Source organism: Cynocephalus volans, chromosome 4 (assembly GCF_027409185.1).
Source record: "Cynocephalus volans isolate mCynVol1 chromosome 4, mCynVol1.pri, whole genome shotgun sequence".
NCBI classification, from domain to species: domain Eukaryota; kingdom Metazoa; phylum Chordata; class Mammalia; order Dermoptera; family Cynocephalidae; genus Cynocephalus; species Cynocephalus volans.
Window position 1 is genome coordinate 88,053,864 of NC_084463.1, and position 7,138 is coordinate 88,061,001.

Below are 7,138 nucleotides of genomic sequence, written 5' to 3' on the forward strand. Positions count from 1 at the left end.
ACTCTGTTGGTTGTCTTTTAACTCTTTTAATTGTTTCTTTTGCTGTGCAGAAGCTTTTTAGTTTGATATAATCCCATTTGTTTATTTTTCCTTTGGTTGCCCGTGCTTTTGGGGTCGTATTCATGAAGTCTGTGCCCAGTCCTATTTCCTGAAGTGTTTCTCCTGTGTTTTCTTTAAGAAGTTTTATTGTCTCAGGGTGTATATTTAAATCCTTAATCCATTTTGAGTTGATTTTAGTATACGGTGAGAGGTATGGATCTAGTTTCATTCTCCTGCATATCGATATCCAGTTATCCCAACACCACTTGCTGAAGAGGCAGTCCCTTCCCCAGTGAATAGGCTTGTTGCCTTTGTCAAAGATCAGATGGCAGTAAGTGTGTGGGTTGATTTCTGGATTCTCTGTTCTATTCCATTGGTCAGTGTGTCTGTTTTTATGCCAGTACCATACTGTTTTGGTTATTATAGCTTTGTAGTATAGCTTAAAGTCAGGTAGTGTTATGCCTCCAGCTTTATTTTTTTTGCTCACCATTGCTTTGGCTATGCGTGGTCTTTTATTGTTCCATATAAATGTCTGGATAGTTTTTTCCATTTCTGAGAAAAATGTCTTTGGAATTTTGATGGGGATTGCGTTGAATTTGTATATCACTTTGGGTAGAATGGACATTTTCACTATGTTGATTCTTCCAATCCAAGAGCATGGAATATCTTTCCATCTTCTTGTATCCTCTCTAATTTCTCTCAGCAGTGGTTTGTAGTTCTCATTATAGAGATTTTTCACATCCTTGGTTAACTCAATTCCGAAGTATTTTATTTTTTTGGTGGCTATTGTAAATGGGCAGGCTTTCTTGATTTCTCCTTCTGCATGTTCACTATTGGAGAAAAGAAATGCTACTGATTTTTGTGTGTTGATTTTGTATCCTGCTACTGTGCTGAAATCATTTATCAATTCCAACAGTTTTTTTGTAGAGGTTTTAGGCTGTTCGATATATAGGATCATGTCATCTGCAAACAGGGACAGTTTGACTTCATCTTTTCCAATCTGGATGCCCTTTATTTCCTTCTCTTCTCTGATTGCTCTGGCTAGTACTTCCAACACTATGTTGAATAGGAGTGGTGAGAGTGGGCATCCTTGTCTAGTGCCTGTTCTTAAAGGAAAAGCTTTCAGCTTTTCCCCATTCAGGATGATATTGGCAGTGGGTTTGGCATATATGGCTTTAATTATGTTGAGATACTTTCCCTCTATACCTAACTTATAGAGGGTCTTTGTCATGAATGAGTGCTGAACGTTATCAAATGCTTTTTCAGCATCTATAGAGATGATCATATGGTCCTTGTGTTTGAGTTTATTAATATGGTGTATCACATTTATTGATTTGCGTATGTTGAACCAACCTTGCATCCCTGGGATGAATCCCACTTGATCGTGATGAATAATTTTTCGTATGTGTTGCTGTATTCTGTTTGCTAGTATTTTAGTGAGGATTTTTGCATCTATATTCATCAAGGATATCGGCCTGTAGTTTTCTTTTTTGGTTATATCTTTACCTGGTTTTGGTATCAGGATGATGTTTGCTTCATAGAATGAGTTTGGGAGATTTTCGTCCATTTCAATCTTTTGGAATAGTTTGTAAAGAATCGGTGTCAATTCCTCTTTGAATGTTTGGTAAAATTCTGCTGTGAATCCATCTGGTCCTGGGCTTTTCTTTGTTGGGAGCCTTCTGATAACAGCTTCAATCTCCTTTATTGTTATTGGTCTGTTCAAATTTTCTACGTCTTCATGGTTCATTTTTGGGAGCTTGTGTGTGTCCAGAAATTTATCCATTTCCTCCAGATTTTCAAATTTGTTGGCATATAGTTGTTTATAGTAGTCTCGAATGATTCCTTGTATTTCAGATGAATCAGTTGTAATATCGCCTTCTTCATTTCGAATTTTTGTTATTTGAGTCTTCTCTCTTCTTTTTTTTGTTAGCCATGCTAATGGTTTGTCTATTTTATTTATCTTTTCAAAAAACCAACTTTTTGATTCGTTGATCTTTTGAATTGTTTTTTGGTTTTCAACTTCATTCAGTTCTGCTCTGATCTTAATGATTTCTTTCCATCTGCTAACTTTAGGTTTGAATTGTTCTTGTTTTTCTAGTTCTTTAAGGTGAAGTGTTAGGTTGTTCACTTGCCATCTTTCTATTCTTCTGAAGTGAGCATTTAATGCAATAAATTTCCCCCTTAATACTGCTTTTGCAGTATCCCACAGATTTTGGTATGATGTATCATTGTTTTCATTAGTTTCAATAAACTTTTTGATTTCCTGCTGATTTCTTCTTGGACCCATATGTCATTAAGTAGAATGCTGTTTAATTTCCATGTGTTTGTATAGTTTCCAGAGTTTTGTTTGTTATTCATTTCTAGTTTTAATCCGTTGTGGTCTGAGAAGATACATGGGATAATTCCAATTTTTTTGAATTTATTGGGACTTGATTTGTGACCTAATATGTGATCTATCCTGGAGAATGATCCATGTGGTGATGAGAAAAATGAATATTCTGAGGTTGTTGGGTGGAATGTTCTGTAGATATCTGCCAATTCCAATTGGTCTAGAGTCTTGTTTAGATCTTGTGTTTCTCTACTGATTCTTTGCCTAGATGATCTGTCTAATATTGACAGTGGAGTGTTCAGGTCCCCTGCTATTATGGTATTAGTGTCTATTTCCTTCTTTAGGTCTAATAGAGTTTGTTTTATAAATCTGGCTGCTCCAACATTGGGTGCGTACATATTTATGATTGTTATGTCTTCTTGATGGATCAGTCCTTTTATCATTAAGTAGTGTCCCTCATTGTCTCTTTTTATGGTTTTTAGTTTAAAGTCTATTTTGTTAGATATAGGAATAGCTACTCCAGCTCGTTTTTCTTTTCTGTTTGCATGGTAAATCTTTTTCCATCCTTTCACTCTTAGTCTGTGTGAATCTTTATGGGTGAGGTGGGTCTCTTGTAGGCAGCATATAGTTGGGTCCTGCTTTTTGATCCAGTCAGCCAGTCTGTGTCTTTTAATTGGGGAATTTAAGCCTTTTACATTAAGAGTTGCTATTGAAAGGTGTTGATTTATTCCTAGCATTTTATTAGTTGTTTGGTTGTCTTAGGTGTCTTTTGTTCCTTGCTTTCTGATTTACTGTTTGTTTTCTGTGTTTGTTGGTTCCTTAGGTTGTAGATAGTGTTTTTGTTAGCTTGTTTTCTCTTCATGAATGCCATTTTTATTATACTAGCGGGTTTAGATTTTTCTTGGGTCTTTATGGCAGTGGTAGTTATTTTTCAGGAACCAAACCCAGTACTCCCTTGAGGATTTCTTGTAAGGGTGGTCGTGTGGTAGTGAACTCCCGCAGTTTTTGTTTGTCTGAGAAATATACTATTTGCCCCTCATTTCGGAAGGATAGCCTTGCAGGGTAGAGTATTCTTGGCTGGCAATCTTTGTCTTTTAGTATTTTGAAAATATCATCCCATTCCTTTCTAGCTTTTAGGGTTTGTGATGAAAAGTCTGATGTTAACCTGATTGGGGCTCCCTTGTAGGTGATTTGACGCTTCTCTCTTGCAGCTTTTAAGATTCTCTCTTTGTCTCTGAGTTTTGCCAATTTGACTATGACATGTCTTGGAGAAGGCCTTTTTGGGTTGAATACGTTTGGAGATCGTTGAGCTTCCTGGATCTGAAGATCTGTGATTTTTCCTATACCTGGGAAGTTTTCTGCCACTATTTTGTTGAATATGTTTTCAATGGAATCTCCATTTTCCTCCCCTTCTGGAATACCCATGACTCGTATATTTGAGCGCTTGAGGTTGTCTGATATCTCTCTCAGATTTTCTTCCATGTCCTTGATTCTTTTTTCTTTCTTTTTGTCTGCTTGTGTTATTTCAAACAGCCCATCTTCAAGTTCAGAGGTTCTCTCTTCAATTTCGACAAGCCTGCTGGTTAAACTCTCCGTTGTGTTTTTTATTTCATTGAATAACTTCTTCAGTTCAGCAAGTTCTGCTACATTTTTTTTCAGGACATTGATTTCCTTGTACATTTCCTCTTTCAGATCCTGTATTCTTTTCCTCATTTCATCATGATGTCTAGCTGAGTTTTCTTGTATCTCATTCAGTTTCCTTAGAATTATCACTCGAAATTCCTTGTCAGTTATTACAAGGGCTTCTTGTTCTATAGGATCTAGAGTATGAGATTTATTAACTTTTGGTGGTGTACTTTCTTGATTTTTTGTATTTCTGGTGTCTTTTTTTTGGTATTTATTCATTGTGGCAGGGGGTTTCACAGTCCACTGGTTTGAGACTAATGACTAACTAGGATGTTGCTGTGGTTGCCAATTTGGTATGGCTCCCACCTTGACTGCTCAGTTGGCCTCTAGTGTCTTGTGTGTGTGGTTGCCTCGGGTCTTGGGCTTCTCTGGGGATCCACCTTTCTGGTCAGCTTGGACTCTGCTGGGCTGGTGGATCACGTACCACAGGGTGTATGATCTCTGTTGAGCTTTCACTTCCTGTACAGGACTTCTCCCCGTTCCGTGTGCTCTGGCCCAGGCTGTTAGATCGTGCAGTGGCGACCCCACCGGGTGTGTGGTTTCTGTCGAGTCTCTGCCTCCCTGGCCGCACGTCTTCCCCCTCTGTGCACACTGTGCTGGGCTGGGGTGTGTCTTCTGCACCCCTCGTCTATCAGCTGGGCCTTCAAGACCCTGCTCAGCACCACCTCGCCCTGGTAGTCTACCAGGTTTCTGCTAGGCACAGACGACCGGTCTCTCTGGGTGCCTTTGTAGCACTGTGTAGATCTTTCTCGGGTCTTGTTCACCTTTGTATCCCCCCGGTATAAACCGAGTCTAGTGCCCGCCTGCAGCCTGCTCTCCGGCAGGTTCAAGCGGACCTGGGAACTCTCCTACCACACTATTCCCAACCAGAAATTCGTTAGGCTTTTTTCCAAACTGGTGGTCACAGAGATGGTATCTGCCTCCCAGTAACAGGAAGTTTACCGGGGCGGAGTCCAGGGTGTGGTGGAGTGACAGTCGGCCCGCCCGTACTTCCTTGCCCTCCCAACACTGGTCGGGACGCCCCACGCCCCCAGCCCCGCCAGAGAACCGCGGAGGGAGTGGGAGAGGAGACCGGCCCGCAGGCTCCGGAAAGCCCCGTGCCAGGCCAAGCAAATGGGCTCAGTGATGGCCGAACAGGGCGGAGCTGCCCGCATCTGGGCAAATGGAGGCAGCACTGGGGCGGTGAGTGGCCTGGTGGTGCAGGCGGGAGCCGCGTGGGCATCCACCCCCCAAACAGAGCTGTGCCAGGGATCACTCATAGTGCTGTGCCAGGTCGGGTGCTCGCTCTCTGTCTCTGGTTCGTCGCCTTCCGTGTTCTCGGCGCTGCCGCCTCGGGCTGTTCAGTCGCGGCGCGGCTCGGGCGCTCCCAGGAGTCTTCTTTAATGCCGGCCTGAAACCTCGAATCCTGAATAGGGCAGCTGGCCGCCTTCAGTGCGGCCCCAGCCTCTGGGATCCTGGCTGCATCCACAGCAGCCCTGGCGCCGTGTTCCCTGTTTCAAGACTCGCTTTTGCAGCTAAGAATCAGTTCTTTTCCTGCTCCACACTTCAAAGCTGTTGCCTGTAAATGAGGCAGCCTCTCCTGCCGGGGGCAAAGTGGCGTTGAGCCCCCACGACCAGCCAGCAGCTGTAGTCCTCCCTTAAGAGATGGTGAGAGGAAGGTCCACAAGTTTCCCGGCTGCCTGAGGCCCAGTGGCCGCCTTTACCACCTCAGCTACTCCGCGCCAGCCGCCTCAGCCGCCGCCATCTTGAAACCCTAAATTCTTCAGTCATCTAATATGAAGGTTTAAAGGCAATGGTTAAAAATAAAAATAAAAAAGAAGGAAAGAGAAGAAAAAAAACAGCTACAACTAATGGCTAAGGAACATGCACTAGATATAAATGTAAATTATGGCAACAAAAATATAAGTTGGGGTGGGGGTGATTTTAGAGTGTTGCCATGTGACCAAAGTTAAATTGTCTTCAGCTTAAAATACTTTATTATAACTACAAGACTCCTTATTTTAGCCCCAAGGTAACCACAGAAAAAGTTACAGCAAATACACAAATGCAAAAAAGAAAGAAAACAAAGCTTAGCACCGCATAAAACCACCAACTCATAGAGGTAAATAAGTAAAGAAAAAGAAAGGAACTAAGGAGCTACAAAACAACCAGAAAAGAATTAACAAAATGTCAGGAATAAGTTCTCACGTATCACTAATAATCGTAGGTGTGAATGGATTAAACTCTCCAAAAGATATAGAGTGGCCGAATGGATAAATAAAAACAAGACTCAACAATACGCTGCCTTCCAGAGACTCAACTAACTATTAAAAACAACCATAGACTAAAAGTGAAGGGCTGGAAAAGATATTCCATGCCAATGTAAACAAAAAGCAAGTGGGAGTAGCCATGCTTACATCAGACAAAATAGACTTTAAATCAAAAACTGCAAAAAGAGACAAAGAAGGTCATTATATAACAAAGGGATCAATTCAACAAGAGGATGTAACAATTGTTAATATATATATATACACCCAACACCAAGATCCCTTATATATAAAACAAACATTATTAGACCTACAGGGAGAGATAGATTGCAATTCAGAAATAGTAGAGAATTTTTAACACCCCACTTTCAAAAATGCATGGATCATCTAGATAGGAAATAAACCAAGAAAATCTGATTTAAACTCCACCATAAACCACATGGACTTTACAAATATTTACAGAACATTTCAGCCAACAGCTGCATAATGAACATTTGTCTCAACTGCACATGGTACATTGTCCTGGATAGACTGTATGTTAGGACACAAAAGAAGTCTACACAAATTTTAAAAGATAGAGATCATAACAAGTATCTTTTCTGACCACAATGGTATAAAACTAGAAATCAATAACAAAAAATCCTTGGAAGTTTTACAAACACATTAAAATTAAACAACATGCTCCTAAACAGCCAATGGCTTAATGAAGAAATTTAAAGGGAAATTTAAAATGTCTTGAGACAAATGAGAATAGAAACATCATACCAAAACCTAAGGGATACAACAAAAGAAGTTCTAAAAGAAAAATTTACAGTAATAAGTGCCTATATCAAAAAAG